Source organism: Protopterus annectens, chromosome 2.part1, assembly GCF_019279795.1.
Source record: "Protopterus annectens isolate FY-2018-M chromosome 2.part1, PAN1.0, whole genome shotgun sequence".
In the NCBI taxonomy this organism is placed as follows: Eukaryota; Metazoa; Chordata; order Ceratodontiformes; family Protopteridae; genus Protopterus; species Protopterus annectens.
In genome coordinates this window covers 1,351,851,955-1,351,870,352 of record NC_056729.1, presented here as the reverse complement: position 1 = coordinate 1,351,870,352, position 18,398 = coordinate 1,351,851,955, and the positions used below count along the sequence as shown (strand labels likewise).

At 35.7% G+C, this 18,398-nt stretch overlaps 1 protein-coding gene across 1 annotated transcript in view; it reads left to right on the top strand.

Moving 5' to 3' along the window:
* The window catches only part of SORCS2 (sortilin related VPS10 domain containing receptor 2), a 2,271,537-nt gene that overhangs the window by 1,384,442 nt on the left and 868,697 nt on the right, over nucleotides 1–18,398 (top strand). The window lies entirely within an intron of this gene.

The following is an 18,398-nucleotide window of genomic DNA, read 5'->3' as shown; positions in this document are numbered from 1 at the left end:
GTCTCTTTTAAAGTTTTAATATGCTGTTAAAGCAGAATGCAAGTAAAACACAAGGTAAAGAAAACAAACTACAGTATTTAAAATATACAAAATACAAAAAATAAAAGCAAACTAACCTTTCCTTCACAGCAAAGTGTAGCAGAGTCTGGATGAGCCTTTCTGGTAAAGCATAGAAATGTTTTATTTTACCCCTTAAATAGAAGGTTTAGTTCCTAGCGCCACCCCTCGGTTAACAAATGATTAACCTTAAGTGACCCCTTCTGTCTTATGAATGAGTCCTTAATTGATCAGTTCTAATTTCTGCCTGACTCAGAAGAGAGAGAGAGAGCTGTGGTCTCTTTTGAAGTTGTAATATGGCTGTTAAAGCAGAATGCAGGTAAAACACAAGGTAAAGAAAACAAACTACAGTATTTAAAATATACAAAATACAAAAAATAAAAGCAAACTAACCTTTCCTTCACAGCAAAGTGTAGCAGAGTCTGGATGAGCCTTTCTGGTAAAGCTCAGAAATGTTTTATTTTACCCCTTAAATAGAAGGTTTACTTCCTAGCTCCACCCCTCAGTTAACAAATGATTAACCTTAAGTGATCCCTTCTATCTTATGAATGAGTCCTTAATTGATCAGTTCTAATTTCTGCTTGACTCAGAAAAGAGAGAGAGCTGTGGTCTCTTTTGAAGTTTTAATATACTGTTAAAGCAGAATGCAGGTAAAACACAAGGTAAAGAAAACAAACTACAGTATTTAAAATATACAAAATACAAAAAATAAAAGCAAACTAACCTTTCCTTCACAGCAAAGTGTAGCAGAGTCTGGATGAGCCTTTCTGGCCAGGATGCCAGTTACATTCTTTGAGGGATGAGATGAATGTGAGTGGGTTAAAGTTTTGTTTTTTACGTATTTGACGGTAGATGACAGGTTTAGCTTGGTATAGGTATTTTTTGATTATGAATTTTGGGGAGTGATCACTGAGGCTATCTGATAAGCAGCCTGTTATATATGACTGGGGGCTCTTACTGACTAGTATCCAATCCAGGGTAGTGTGCTTGCTGGAGTTTTTATTTATCCGGGTTGGCGACTGGACTAGTTGGGTGAAGCCATGAAGGTGTACATGATGGGTTGGATTGTTCCCAGAACAGGAGTGCCAGCCAATATTGAAATCACCTAAAATGACAGTTTCTTAGGGGAGATGGTGGGTAGACCAGCTGAGGAGGTTTTCTATTGGAGGGATGTTTTGGCCAGGTGGGAAGTAGCATCCACTTATGTTGATGGTTTTGTTTTGGTTTATTTTGAGGTTGGTATATATTATTTCTTCATTGCCTATTTGTGGAGCTGATGATTTTAAGATCTGGATGTTTAGATGCTGTTTAAATATTATAGCTACACCACCTCCTTTTTTGTTTAGCCGGTCTACTCTTAGTATGCCATAAACTGTAGGGAATATTTGCTCATTGGTAATGTGAGGTTTTTAGCCAGGTTTCTGTCAGGATGACTATATCTGGGGATGTACAAGTCTATGGTGGCATGGAGTTCATGGACTTTGTTGGATATACTTCTAATATTTAGGCTTAGTAGAAGGAAGTCACTTGGTTTTCTATTGGCTGTAATATGGGAGAAGTTGTGGTTTCTAGTCTGAGTATGAGGATTGAAGTTGGAGATGGTAGGGCCAGGGTTGGGGTGGATGTCTCCACTTAGGGCTAGTTTTGATATGCATGAGATTATTAGTTTTCTCAGTTTTTGAATGTGTTTGTTTATAAGGGAAACTTTATGATTGTGCTCTGTGGGTAATAGGTATAGTGGGAGGGTTACTATATTAAGTTGTAGGGATGCTTTATGTTTGAGTAATATAGTTGGTAGAATATGTGGGGGGTGCATAGGGATGGTTCTTGAGTGGAGGGAGTGCTACAGCTGCATTCTTTGTATTTTTAAATTCTGCTTCTTTCATAACTTTCAGTTTTTCTGATCTCCATTGTCAAAACTTCTATTTGACCTAGTTGAAGGTCCATTTTTTATTTTTACATTAAGAAGACTGATTTCTTCTATATAGTGGCAGAAAGTGGCAGCCTGATCTATCTGAGTTGGAAAACACATAAAAAAACTGAAAGTGTAATTATTTTATTGGCCAGAGGGATAGGAAGCCAGTTCTCTGTGTTCAAGTACTTACATGAATTACGCTTACTCCTAAAGAGCTCAGCAACAGTGTTGCTTGGTATCTTCACCTGTGTTTCTAAAGTGATTTCCTCGCATGAAGGATCATCCAGGCAAAATATTAGTACTTGTATTTAAAAATCACGCTTCCGGATGCTATTTAAATAATCAACTGCTGCTTTTGTGTTTTATTTGTGCATTTAAGTGAAGGCTCTGCACTAGCAGAATGTACAGTTGTATTGATTTTATTTAACATTTGTTTACCAGGAAAGTCCAACTGGGAAAGAGACCATTTTCAGTGGAGGTTCAAGGAGAAATGCTTCAGATGCATGTTTTTGAATGTGGGAGGAAACCAGAGCACTCGAAGGAAACCCATTTGAATACAAGGAGGACATGTAGGCTCCACACAGAAGTGCACTGCAGTCAAGAATTAAACTGGAGAAACTCTTGCTGTGCTGCGACAACACTAACAGCTGTATCACTGCTCCACCCGAGAACTGAAGTTGCTGTTAAAAATGGATAATTAGTAGGCCCTATAAAATATTTTACAATATCTATTGGAATCAATCAGTAGAGGTAAGAAAACATTGGGAAGAGATATCGCATAAACAATTCACAAAGAAACAATGGGAGGACATATATAGTGCTCCCAAATATGTAAAAAAAAAATCTAGTAGATTTAGGATTTTTTCTTGGAACTGTTTCCATAGGTATTTTTGTATTTGAAACAGAGTCAAAAGAAATTTTCCTCAGGTAGATGGCAAATGTTGGAGGTGTGATGGGGAAGAAAGATGTCATTGGGAATATATGTTTTGGAGTGTAATGAGCTGCCAGACATTAAAAATTCCCTACAGAGTACTGTGCCAGAAATACTGTGCAAGGAAATGGATGTAACAAAGGATTTTTTTTTTTAGTTGGGATATAGGTTCTGAATCTCCTAGACATAGTAAGGCCTTGTTAAGCTTAATTCTGGTAGCTACCAAAAAGTAATCACTAGAAAATGGAAATCAAAGTCTAAACCAACCATACTTGAAATAGTGAATATTGTAACAATGATAAAATAAGTGGAAATGGGATCTTTAGAAAAGTGCAGGAGCAACTTACATAAAGTAAAATGGAAACTGTGGGAACAATACATGCATAAAAATGTTTTGAGGAAGAATGAGGTTAAACGGAAGGTAGGAACTGAGCAATTTATGCAGTGCTGGATTGATTATATTGTACAAAATAATACATCTGATGTGTAATGTTTGTAATTGTGAACAAGTTACATGGTTTGTGCAAACCACCAAGGAAATGAAACCAGTGAATAACAGCTCTACTTTCCTGAATAAAATTTATTCCACAACACAAATTTCTCTAGCGCCTCGGCCACAGCCTTTACAGAGTAAAAATTCATCTTTTAAAACAAGCTCTTTTTATATCCATATATAACAATCTAATCATTCAATTAAACAATTAATCAATTAAAATACATTCAACCATTAAAGCTAAAAAACTAAATGAAACTTTGCCAGTTGTATTCTTTGTTTAATCCACAAGGAAATATTGTGTTATATTTCATTATTAACACCGATTCTTTATGTCTCAACATATTTTTTTGTAATTCTGCATTGCCATATTGCATTGGTATGTGTTCCAACACAGTAACCTTCATGCATTTTATATCTCCTTGATGTTTATCATTAAAATGTTCTGCTATGGGGCTCATAATTTTATTCTTTTTGACATCTCTTACATGCTCTTTTATTCTTTCTGCCAATGTTCTTTTAGTCTCACCTATATAATATTTTCTACATGAACAAAAAGTAACATAAATTACTCCTCTGCTCAAACAAGAATATGTGCCTTTAGTGTCAAAATCTTTTCCCTTTATCTTGTCTACTTTAGTAACAATATGCTGACAAATAGAACATTTTCCACAAGGTATAGTTCCCACCATATTAATATTAACCAATATATTATCCCTTGTTTTTTTATATATGCTATGCACTAAAAAATCTTGAAGGTTTCTTCCTCTTTTATAAGATACTATCAACTCCACATTTGTTAATGACTCAATTTCTTCTTTTACTTGTCTCCAGTACTGTTTTACCAGCCCATTCATTATACGGGAAACAATTGTATATCTAGTAACAAAAAATATTTTTTCTTTATCTTGTTTACCCTTCTTATATATTATCTTTGTATGTCTATTATAAAATTTGATATGTTTGTTTGTTCTATCATTACCATATATTTTATCAAAACTTTCTTGTACATCTTGTTGTTGATACCCCCTGGCAATAAATATAGAGGCTACTTTATGTGCTTCTTCCCGTGCTTGTTTGCTATTGCTACTAAGCCTTTTTATCCTAAGTAGCTCCCCATAAGGAATGGCTGCCAAGGTGTGGCTAGGATGACAGCTGTTACCAAACATTTTCCAATTTATTTGATTAAACTTTCTATGTATACTAGTCTGAATTTTCTGTTTTATTATCCTTCTTAGTGTTATATCTAAATAATTAACTTGACTTCCTTTTTGAATGTCATCAAACTTGATACCATAATTATTAACATTCAAATACTCTATAAATTCAGATATTTATAGAGTATTTGAATGTTAATAATTATGGTATCAAGTTTGATGACATTCAAAAAGGAAGTCAAGTTAATTATTTAGATATAACACTAAGAAGGATAATAAAACAGAAAATTCAGACTAGTATACATAGAAAGTTTAATCAAATAAATTGGAAAATGTTTGGTAACAGCTGTCATCCTAGCCATACCTTGGCAGCCATTCCTTATGGGGAGCTACTTAGGATAAAAAGGCTTAGTAGTAATAGCAAACAAGCACGGGAAGAAGCACATAAAGTAGCCTCTATATTTACTGCCAGGGGGTATCAACAACAAGATGTACAAGAAAGTTTTGATAAAATATATGGTAATGATAGAACAAACAAACATATCAAATTTTTTAATAGACATACAAAGATAATATATAAGAAGGGTAAACAAGATAAAGAAAAAATATCTTTTGTTACTAGATATACAATTTTTTCCCATATAATGAATGGGCTGGTAAAACAGTACTGGAGACAAGTAAAAGAAGAAATTGAGTCATTAACAAATGTGGAGTTGATAGTATCTTATAAAAGAGGAAGAAACCTTCAAGATTTTTTAGTGCATAGCATATATAAAAAAACAAGGGATAATATATTGGTTAATATTAATATGGTGGGAACTATACCTTGTGGAAAATGTTCTATTTGTCAGCATATTGTTACTAAAGTAGACAAGATAAAGGGAAAAAGTTTTGACAAGTGTTGGAACACATACCAATGCAATATGGCAATGCAGAATTACAAAAAAATATGTTGAGACATAAAGAATCTGTGTTAATAATGAAATATAACACATTATTTCCTTGTGGATTAAACAAAGAATGCAACTGGCAAAGTTTCATTTAGTTTTTTAGCTTTAATGGGTGAATGTATTTTAATTGATTAATTGTTTAATTGAATGATTAAATTGTTATATAGGGATATAAAAAGAGCTTGTTTTAACAGATGAATTTTTACTCTGTAAAGGCTGTGGCCGAGGCGCTAGAGAAATTTGTATTGTGGAATAAATGTTATTCAGGAAAGTAAAACTGTTATTCACTGGTTTCATTTCCTTGGTGGTTTGCAAGTTATATGGTTTGTTTTCTTTTATATAAATCTAAGTTTGCCTATATCACAACTGATAATTCAATAAAAGTGTTTAAAAAAAGAGGACTTTGATATTCTATCTAGTGACTGTAGGTGGTGACCTGGTCTATCCGAGTAGGGAAACACATAAGAAGGCTATACGTGTAGTCATTTTATTGGCCAAAATACATGTATAAATTTGTCATGTTTATGCAGTTCTTAGTAAATTTCCCACAGAGCTCAGCAATGCTTGGTGTCCTCACTTGTGCCTCTAAAGTGATTTCATTATATCACATGCCATCCAGGCAAGTACTAAATGAACTTAAAAATCATACTTCCAGAAGCTATTTAAGTAATCAACTGCTTATTTCTTATTTTATTGTGCATTTATCTGCATTTAAGGCTGAACTATTACTGCATTTGCTCCGAGTATCTTGAAGTTGGTCTGATTGACTTGAAATTGTCTTGTCTAGCTAGTCTGTTAACATTGTTTTGTGATAGCATTCACTTTCAAGCAATATTTTTCTTGGTTTTACATTAAGAGGACTGGGATACTCCATCTTATGGCAGTAGGTATTGGCCTGGTCTGCATGAATTAGGAAATAAATAAGAAATCTGTAAGTGTAGTCTTTTTATTAGGCATAGGGTTTAGAAGCCAGTTTATGATGTTTTTAGTGCCTGCTGCCACATGCTGGAGGGACAGGTTCCTAACCCAGAGAGTTCCCATACTCTGGAACAAACTTCCCATTCATGTCAAGCAGAGCACTTCACTGACCCTCTTTAAGAGAAATCTTGACGAGTGAATGGGCAATAGGAAGTTCACCCCGGGGATCACTTCAATGGCCGTGCTTGACGGGGGCACTGGGGGACTAACTTTGGGTGGCATGATTCCAGGGAATCTTCTTGGGTTAGGCTTATATAGGCTCCAGGGCCATTAGGCTAGTACACACCTATGAACCTATGTACCTGTCTAAATTTGGCACATTTGCGCAGCCTCTTGGCTCATTGCACAGGAGCTCAGCAATATTTGGCGTCCTTGCCTGTATCTCTGAAGTTATTTTCTTGCACCATGTGCCATTCAAGCAAATGCTAAGAACTTGTATTTAAAAATCCCACTTCCAGAAGCTATTTAAGTGATCAACTCCTGATTTCTTGTTTTATTAGTGCATTTATCTGCATTTAGGTCAGATATTTCTGCATTTCCTCATACTGTCTTATTGTTGTCTGATTGGTTGGCCAGAGGGCTTGAAAGCCAGTTTTCCTGTAGTTTAAGTGCCTGAATAAATTTGGTGCATTTGTGTGCCACTGTACATCATGCAGCTGCAGCCTTGTACTGGATGCAGACACCTCAAAATCAAATTTTTCCTGTAAAACTGCCACTGAAACTGTTGCGCTGGTTAGGATAGAGCAGCTAGTTTGCATGTTGGGGAGCACTGCCCTTGAATTTAGTATTATATAACCTAGGCCCCTTGAATTTAGTATTATATAACCTAGGCCCCTTGAATTTAGTATTATCTAACCTACGCCCCTTGAATTTAGTATTATATAACCTAGGCCCATTGAATTTAGTATTATATAACCTAGGCCCCTTGAATTTAGTATTATATAACCTAGGCCCCTTGAATTTAGTATTATATAACCTAGGCCCCTTGAATTTAGTATTATATAACCTATGCTCCTTGAATTTACTATTATATAACCTAGTATAGTCTCTAGCCCCAAAAGCACCCTTAGCCAGCCCACTATTTGTCCCTCATACACCACACCCTTGTAGCTCACCCAATAAAGAACCTGATATCATTGATATTCACTTTCCAAATTTCAATGCTGCCACTTTGGTGGATGTGGGTATCTTGAGATAGTGGAACAATTATCTGATATTCACTGACAACCATGTAATACTCTGAGCCTTTTTAGGCAATGCCAAATTGACAAAATGGCCAACACAGCAAAATCTACCCAAGGAAGTGTAATGGTGTTACTGCTCAATGCCAGTAGTCTAAACACGAAACTCCACTCCCTGCAAACTCTCCTCACCCTGGAGAATGCAGACATCTGTGTAGTTACTGAGACATGGTTTAAAGCCACAGCAAATACCCCAGCAGTGCAGGGTTTCAGAGGCTTCCACACTTTTAGACCAGCAAATGTTGGAGGTGTCTCAGTCTACGTCAATAACAACTATAACTCTAGGCTGGTTAAACAGGATGAAGCACTGGAGTTCCTCCACATCCAAGTTACCATGGACAAAGTCCCATTCCATATCCCAGCTATAGGTCACCCTCTATGTCCTATGAAACCATACTTAGACCTATTGGAAACACTCATCTTTCAGCCATATACCATACTCACGCATGACTTTAATTATCCCTCTATAAATTGGGAATCCTGCACAACCTCAAGTGGTATAAGCATATTGACCTGATATTCACAAACACGGGAGAATGCTGCCCCCCCACCCATTGTTGTGTCCTTTCTGGTAAGGTCAGACCACAAAACAGTCTCCTTTGAAATAAAAATAAATTCTGTAACCTCAGTAAACACTATCATGTTTAGTAATTACTCCAAGGAAATCTACCTTTCATTAAGCAATAGCCTGTCAAAATGTTAAGCCTTTCCATACTCAGATAACACTGCAGTCTTTGTAGAATTACTCACAGAAGCTCTGTACAGCCATGTCAATGATTGCATAGAAGCAGCTGTGCCCTCCAGAAGTAAGCCCAAAACTAACTTAAAAAAACAAACCATTCTGTTGGAATCCAAAATTCAAGAGGTTTATTTATTTATCCTTTGTCGACCAGATTAGTCCCACTAAGCTAGTAGCCTCTTTTTAATAGAGACCCAAGGTGGTACTCAAAGTATTAGGAAAAATTTGTCCGGGGCATTGGGAACTTCTTCTACTGTTCATGATAGGTGCCACAGGATCTTTGACATCTACATGAGCTACCACCAACTCAGGCAGATGGGGTCTAGGTTTAACATATCACCTGAAGGATCCTTGGCCCACAATGCTCATCGCTGTGCACAAGGAAAGACTATCAATGGATCCCAGGAACTACAGATCTAAGGATTTAAACTTTGCTTTCATTTTAACTAAGACATGTCATAGGTATAGGTACGTATCTCAGAGAATTCTCATTCTCAGGAATAAACTTCCCATCCATGTGAAGCAAACTCCTTCCCTATCCCAAGTCAAGCATAATCTGGACCACTGGATGGGAAATCAGAAATTCACCCCTGGTCTGACACCTATATCTCTGAGTTAAATAATGCCCTAACTAACATATACCCCATAAAACAAACTCTATGGTGAAATAGCCGATGGGATACATTTGAGTTGCATGGCTAGGCTTATAAAAGCCTCACTGGTCTATATACCAGACTATTGACCAGTGAGGTTTATAAAAGCCTCACTGGTCAATAGTCTGGTATATAGCTATAAACCCATGAACCTATAATTCTGTGGAATCACTTCAGAACACTAAGATACCAGAATCTCAAAATTCAAAGCATCGAGACTAAAATCCTGAAAGTACAATATACCAAAACCTGAAAACATTGATCCCTATAACATTGAAAAAAACATAGCAAACCAACATTTACTATACTTCACCACAACAACTTACAGAAACAAATAAAAAACAAACTATATTAAACCTCTCCAAATATGAGCAGGGGGGAAAGCTCCCTGCACACCCCATGCTACTTAAATATATAAACTCCGAAATCGCACTACACAGAACAAAATGGCAAACATGCCATTCCACGCTTCATGGCTGCCTGTTTAAATTGCAAAAATCTATCCTCAACCTTCTCCTAGAAACACTACTGCTAAAACACTATACATTGCTATATATCTCTCTGATACTTACAAGAATTTCACAGGTAACCTCAGTCATGTTCCCTTCTTATTTACTATACTACAACATAACATGCCATAAACTGACAGCAGCCAGTCTGCACACCATAACAGTGTTTACACAGCCGATTCAACATTCTAACATTCAACACTGTGAACTTTCATCATAATGCACTTTCAGGATTTTGGTCTCAATGTTTTGAATTTTGAGCTTCTGGTATCTCAATCTTCTGAAGTCAATCCAATTCTGCATACCTTTAAAGCATTTTAATACACCCTCTGTTTTCTTAACATGTCAACTTTTTAAAACAAAGGTACATTCAAAGTAGTGTTCATGCTATAATCATTAAAACAGCCGATTTCAAGAGAAAACAGGTGAGCCTTGTTTTTTTTTTTTGTTTGTTTTGTTTTGTTTTTAACTGGCTGAGTCTGCAGCAATTTATCATTATTGCTTTAGTTTTATTGCAGGAAAATTGTGAATAAAATTGTGTATTGAGCCATGCAGATGGTTGTATATAGTTATTTATATCCTTTGTTCACTGGGTTAGTCTTATTAGTCTAGTAACCGATTTTCTAGGAGAATGTTGGTGGAGTTTGTACTAGTAGAAGAAATTTGTCCAGGGAATCAGTGACCTTCCCCTACTCTTTTCAGTTGGTGCCATGGGATATTTTACATCACCCTGAGTTACCACCAACTCAAGCAGATGGGTTTACTTTTTAATGTCTTATCCGAAGGATTACTCACTCAGAAGGGCAGCCATCCCTCCATTATATTGCAATGCAGTGTCAGCAATCAATCTTTCTGCTGTTTAATAGAATCTATTGAACCATGCTACCATGAATATCCTTGCTTGGCTGAGTCCATTTTATCTTTTTTTATTTTTTTTTTATAACCTGCATCCAGAATCATGTTTCCCTTATATATCTTCACAGCTTCCTGTACAAAATTTCTACAGACTTTTTGTATTTCAGTTTGGAAGTTCATCTCTACCCCTTTGGTTAGCTAAGAAAGATTCCACTTATAGCTTTATACTCAATGTGCCTATTAGGACAACGGTAGCTAGATTGGAGTTCAGCAAGTCTATGGAGAGGTAAACAAAAATATGACCATTCTTTAGTTACACCCTCCATATCTTACTTTTTTCAGAGTGCTCAATACTGTCTATATCAAACAACATTTAAGTTATTCTTAGGTGTACAGAGTGCAGCAGACCATACAATATAACTAAACATGTACTCAGGGCCGGCCTTTGTTCAACTGGTACCCCAGGCAAAAGCACTCCACAGTGCCTCCACCACCACCTGTTGCCCCCATCCTGGTCTACCTACACCATCCAAATTACTGGAAAAATGCCCCTGATAAAGTGGTGCCCTAGGCGGCTGCCTAGTTGGCCTATGCCTAAGGCCGGCTATGCATGTACTGTAGTTGTTAGGAAAGTTCTGATGATGTTTATTGTACGTAACATTTCATGATGAGATAAGTGCACTGAGCAGTGGCTTTCTGTTTCAGAGTAAAAAGGCAAGCTATATTATACCATGACCCCCCCCCATTAATATTCCAAAATGTGCACGCTGATTGGCCAGCGTGCACGTTGTAAATCAACTTATACTAATGGAAAAAGGTCCGGTCGCCCAGACTTTTTCCATTAGTATAAGTCTCATTTAAAACACTGTCTCGCTATGTTAAAAGAGTTTAACATAGCGACACAGGTTTAAAAAAAGCAACAGAGATCTCTGTTGCTTTTTTTAAAGCTGTCTCGCTATGTTAAACTCTTTTAACATAGTGACACAGTGTGTAAAAAGCAACGGAGATCTTGCTTTCTCCATTGCTTTTTTTTTAAACCTGTCTCGCTATGTTAAATGGGGCAATGGAGATCTCCGTTGCTTATTTTAAAGCTGTCTCGCTATGTTAAACCCATTTAACATAGCGAGACAGGTTTAAAAAAAAAGCAATGGAGAAAGCAAGATCTCCGTTGCTTTTTACTGTTTCGCTATGTTAAATGGGTTTAACATAGCGAGACAGCTTTAAAATAAGCAACGGACATCTCCGTTGCTTTTTTTAAAGCTGTCTCGCTATGTTAAACTCCTTTAACATAGCGACACAGTGTGTAAAAAGCAATGGAGATCTTGCTTTCTCCGTTGCTTTTTTTTTTAAAACCTGTCTCGCTATGTTAAATGGGTTTAACATAGCGAGACAGTAAAAAGCAACGGAGATCTTGCTTTCTCCATTGCTTTTGGCCACAGCTCTGATGTACTGCGTAGGCATGCGCAGTACATTAGAACTGCCGTGGATACCAGACAGCTGCGGAAGGGCAGCAAAGAGGCATTATACAATGCCATTATTTAAGAAAAGTAATTATTTCTTTTCTTAAATAATGTCATAGTATAATAGCAATAACCAACTTCTGGGTGTGGGTAATGCGGGATTTACCCATGGTTGTCTTTGTTTGGTCCCTCGGGCTTCACTCTCGGGACCAAACCACACCAACCGTGGGTAAATCCCACATTACCCACACCCAGGCATGGGTTATTGCTATAATAATAACAGTGGTGAAGTTGTTAAGAAGCTGCTGCTGCAACTTCAATTCCAGTTACAGGGTTGTCCTTCCACCTTAATTTGCCAACTGTGTGAATCTGCGCTACTCAGTTGCCCTTGAAAAGAGAGAATTGCGTTCAGTGGGCTTACCCAGTTAGAAGTGTTATAAAATAAAACAATACGATTGTCATGCAGATACAGAGAAGTCAGCTGCAGTTAAAGCCTGAGTTCATTTCTCATTCTTATTAATTATTTCTTTCTATGAACATTTTTAAAGGAAGAATGATAGTGAAACCAAAGAGGCTCCAGACTTAACTGGATGAGGAAGTATGCACTAACACTGACTGGTTTTACCAGGCATTATACAATATTGTCTGTCCAACAGAGTAAGTGTTAGAATATTTGTGTACTTTTATGCACGGTTTCTTGTATAATGCCTTTGTTTCTTTCTGCACAAATCTTTGTGAATATGCAAATTATCAGTATATTAGTTTTTAAATTACATTGCATGCTGTAGCCTGTGCTTACTGATTTGGGTTTATGGCTGAAAAAGATCAGTAGACCAGCCCACTAACCTGATTATCAAGTGGTTATCAAACAGAAAAATAAAATAAATTCTCTTAATTTTTACTAGCTGAAGGTAATGAAATCCAACTTCTGCCTCCCTCTATTATTGTACTGGGATGTTAGGGTTTAAGGAAATGAGTGGATAAATAGGAGATAGCACCTTAATTGTTACAATGAGGAAAGGCCAACATTTTTTTAATATCTGAACTGAAAATGGGCTTCACCTAGTCTGACTTTCTCGGTCAACAAAGACAAATAAAATAAATTAAAAAAGGCCCTAGCCTTTTGAATGCATGGAGTTCTATTCATTTGAATTTAAACAAGTCCCCTAACTACTGATGCTTCCATTTTAATACAGAATTGCTACTCCTACAACATTTAATAATAGACTACATTTTTATTTACTGAGCAAGGCACTGTCATAATGTGGTTTGTCAAATCTCATTTCAGTACTTTGACATGCAGTTACACAACTCAATGAACTTTCATTGTTGTAATGTTTTCTGTTCACATGCTTGATGTACTAGTGTATTTTCAAGTCACTGACAACATGCATTGCAGTATGCTAATTAGTGTGTAGTTAGAATGCATTACAAAAGCACCATGAGGTTAAGAAGCTTATAGCATTAAACATTCTAACTTTTAAAATGTTCATATCTTTGAATGCTTACCAACAGTATTGCTGCAGGTTACGTTACATAAGTTATAATACTGAAAATATCTGCAGAATTGACATTATTCATTACCTTGTTGGCTTACTACTATAGCCTACAAATTAATGGCCTAACAAATACACCACCAGATGATGCCAATTAACTGTGTACACATACTTTGGTTATACTGTAAATGATTTGTATTTGTCATACTGAAAAATTACAACTGCTAGACAGCATTATAGCTTATTTTTGACAAGTACATATCTGGTATAATGATGAAAATGCACATTAAGATTTTTAAAACAGTGATGAACAACAGATAATGAACTTGGAAGGATCATATGTAAATCTGTTTTTCTACCACAAATTTATTAATCAAATGAAGGTTGATGAAGAAAAAATCACTACAAATTCTATACTGGAAATTGTTAAACCAATAATACATGCACAGGATATCCCGATTCCATTTATATAAATAAGTAAAGCATATCTACAGAAAAAAAATAAAAAATCACATATGTTCTAAGTAAAATTTGCTAGAACTTTCATCGCACGACCGTTGATTATAGAGACAGGTTCCTAGCTTTATGAATATATGGAAGAATGTATATTTAGCAACATACATGCAATTAAATTAATAAAAGTTAGAATGCAGACTATAACATGTGCATCAGTAAATAAAATCAGGTGGAGTACAAGTGTTTAAGTGCCTGATATATTTCCTCAATGCCTCTTGCTTGAAAATGCAAGTGCTTGATCTCCCGTAACTACTTAGACCTCCAAACATCTAACTCAATAACACTCTTCTAAAACTCACACTCAAATTGCAAACCCAGACTTTGCTCCCTAAACTTAAAACTCTGTTCCTGCTCCCTAACTCCACATTTCCTGGTCAATCTTTAACCCTAAAACTCCCTTTCTACTCCCTAAACTTAAAACACCCTTGCCTCTCTCTAGTCCTAAAACTCCCTTCCAGCTCCCTAAACCTAAAACTTGCCTACTGCTGTCTAGCCCTAAAACACCCCTCTTGCACCCTAACTGTAAAACTCCTCTCACAGCTCCTAAACTTAAATACCCCTGACACCTCATCCCCATGGCCGATCCACATACCTTGCTCAAACTCAAATAATGCGCTCATATAAGGTACAGTAGGTGCTTGTGTGAAGTCACATTTGAGTTCAAATAGGAGTGGCAGCCTACATTTGAGTCCCTGACTTTCAGACAATGTGTTTTTTGATCACTTTACAGCTTAAGCACTTGCAGGGGTGGGCATGATGGCTAAAGTGTTTACCTCACAGACAACAGATACAGGGTTTGATTCTCACCAAGGCAAATTGTCTAGGCTTAAAATGGTCTAGAAGAGAAACTATAACCCTTTTTAAGTGCAGCATGGATAACTGGATGTTGAACAGTACCCCTGTGATTCCACCTGTGCCCCTGCTGGACAGTGGCATAGGGTGCTGACTTGTTGGAACATGGGCTAAATTCTAGGCTAGGCTTGTAAGGGCCTCAGGGCCAATAGCTTAGTAGGTTCCTATAATTCCTATCATCCTTTGAGTAAAAACATGCATATCATCTGTGTATTTTCCTGTGATATAACTGTCAGCTTCCACATAGCTTGGCTTTTTAAGCTGCATGGTTAGAAATGTTATCAGGCTCATTTTTCCATGCAGCCGTTCTTTAATAAATAATGTGACTTTCAGATTTAAAATCCATAACTACATATTTGTTTATGTGGATAGAGTACTGTTCCATGAGGGTTTGTATTTTTCATGCTTAGAAGCATTCTATGAAATATTAAGCCAACAGAAATTTCCATTAAATATCAAGTTCATTTCCTCTAAGAACATGGAATTTTGTTAAAATATCAGATTTTTTTTTACTTTTTGACAGTCAGCATGAGTTTTGTACTTTGCATTCTAGCAAATTATACTGTTGGCAAAGAACAAAATATATATATGTATTAATATATATATAGTTGTTCTTTCGACTTTTCCCCATTAGGGGTCGCCACAGCAGAACTCCAGTCCGCTAATGATTGGCAGTAGATTTTTATGGCGCCAAGGTGCCAGCTCGACACCCAACCTTCAAAGGAAGGCACGCCCATTCACACATGTCTTTCGAACGCTACTCGACTGCGGGGAGGACATGCAGACTCGACATAGAAGGCACTCCAGCTGAGAATTGAACAGGAGAACTTCTTGCTGTGAGGCGACAATGCTACCGCTGCACCACCGCAGCTTTATCTATGTATATATATTTACATACATATATATATAAATATATATATATATATATATATATATATATATATATATATATATATATATATATACATTTTATATATATATATATTTACATATATATATATATATATATATATATATATATATATATATATATATATATATATATATATATTTACATATATATATATATATATATATATATATATGTATATCTATGTAAATATATATATATATATATATACATATATATATATATATATATATATATATATATATATATATATATATGTATATATATATATATATATATATATATATATATATATATATATATATATATGTATATATATATTTCTAAACAAAGAAAAAATAAAGGACTCATTCTGATTTTATGGTGCATGACTTAAATAAATAGCTCTCTTTTGAGTGTATATATTGATTACAAAAGTAATAGTATGGTCTAATCATCTTAAACACATTGCACATTACTACAAGTCTTTGTGAATCATCAATTATCTCTGAATTTGAAAGAGGGACAGATGAGTCCCATCTGGACCAGATATTCATTCTAAAAGGATAAAGGATTAAAAGTGCTTATTAAAATGCTGCAGTAAGCGTGAAGCTGATTTCCTTTGTCTTAGTAGGGTAGTGGCAATTATGAGATTCTCTTTTGAGGCTTGCTTTGAACTTTTTTGCAGAATTTGTGCATAAAAGACTTTTTGTTCTTTTAAAATGTAAAGTCTACAGTTTGAAGTGATACATATATTTCCTAATTATAATGCAGGTTTTCATAATAAAAATTGTAACTTGTCATGTATTTGTGTTCTGCAAAACCAGACACGTAACACAGTACACTAAGCAAAAGAATATCCTATGTGAAATGTGGTTTTATGAGCATTTCCATGAATAATGTTAATATGTCACAACAGTTTAACATAGCATTGCACAGGAAATCTGTCAGGGGAACTTGACCTGTGGGTTTGGGGGCAGTTCACACTAACTCGAAGAGGAGAGAGTTCTGATGCTAGTGATGTAGTAATTTGTGTGCCAGGTCTCAGTGATTCATTCACAGAGTATGGTTACAATGACAAAGTCAAGCCTCACCATCTAGAGAGCAAACAGAGACAAAACAGGGACCTCTCCTCTTAGTATCAACATATCCTACATGTTGAGACACTGTGGTGCAGATATAGGAAAATTGGTACTCTAAGTTTACTATTAAACTTAAAAATGTAGATGTAAACATAAATGGTTATTTATTTCAAAACATATAAATCATATTAAGCCATGAGAACAGAAACAAATACAGGGCACAGCAAGAGTTACTGTCATGTAGTCTGCCCAACTAGTATGCAGGAGATGTACCCAAACAGTTGAAGCATTTTGGGGTCCCACTGTATGTAGGCATTTTATACGCAGCTTATAAGTATCATTCATGTACTTTCTACTGCCCGAAATAAAAGAACACTTCAGTTTTACTATACTAAAGTACTGTTATTTACATTTTGCTTGCTGTGACTTCCATTAAAAGAACTTGTTTTGTTTTGCACTTTTCATCATTGCCATGTGTGCAGCTGCATTATATAATTGAGTTTTGAGCACTAATCTGATTAAAGCTCTCACTTTTATTACTTGCTATATAATTTTATTATCATCCCAGCATACTTGTTTTGGAGTTTCCGTCACCTGATCTTCCAGGTATTCTGCTGATGTTCATACTCCTGTATCCAGTTATCCTTTTGTGCTTGCAGTCACTTTTTGCATACATCCATGAGGGATGCCAGCATTTTTTTAATGTTTTTTGATACCTTGTCATTGTGCTTCATTGGTATTGCTCCACGGAATTATTCTGCCTTCTACATCATTTTTCATTCTTTCTGACTGTATTCCTCAGTCTAGTATGAGCCACATCTCTGTATATGGACAAATAACCACATTTAACTTGTTTGCTTGTTCAGGATTTTCAGCAACATCAAACTTTATTTTAACAATGGTAAAACTACAATATTCTTCACCATAACAAAAATGCAGCCATCGTGCATAGAGAACAGATACAACAAACAATCTTATATAACATTAGAACATAATTCCACTAGAATTCCAGCAATACTGTTGTTACAAAAGGATTTAATCTATTAATCTTATTTTGAGTTAAGTCTGAATATGAATGAAATCAGTACCTTCTTTCAAACCACATCAGTTTTATTCCAACATTTAAAAATAGAAGCTAAAACCGATGCCACAGCTATGCTAATAACAATTCAAAGGTAATATGGCATCTTCCCCTCATCTCGAGAAATACCAGATAACCAAAATAAGCCATCACATATATCAGGTAAGGTGGTTTGTTATGCGCAATATATTACATGATACAATTTTAACCATATATGTGTGACAAAGGGATGTAGCCAAATCATATGAAAGTAGTCGATCTCATTACTATTATATCCCCAACATGAGGCCAGAGATAATTGCGTGCCAGGAACTAACATTTTAAAGTTTATGAACCATAAAAACAGGGTGAACTAGGGTTGTATATATTTTATACACATTCAGCTAGTCCTCTTACCTGTTTGCTTATTCAGGATTTGAAAGCCCAACAGCACTAGGGACATCTATTTAGTTTCTATGAAGAGTTGGGTCAGTTACTATGATCGAACTATTATATCTAGAGTTTATTCTGCTTTGGACTTTCATAGATGGGTGTCTCAGTATAG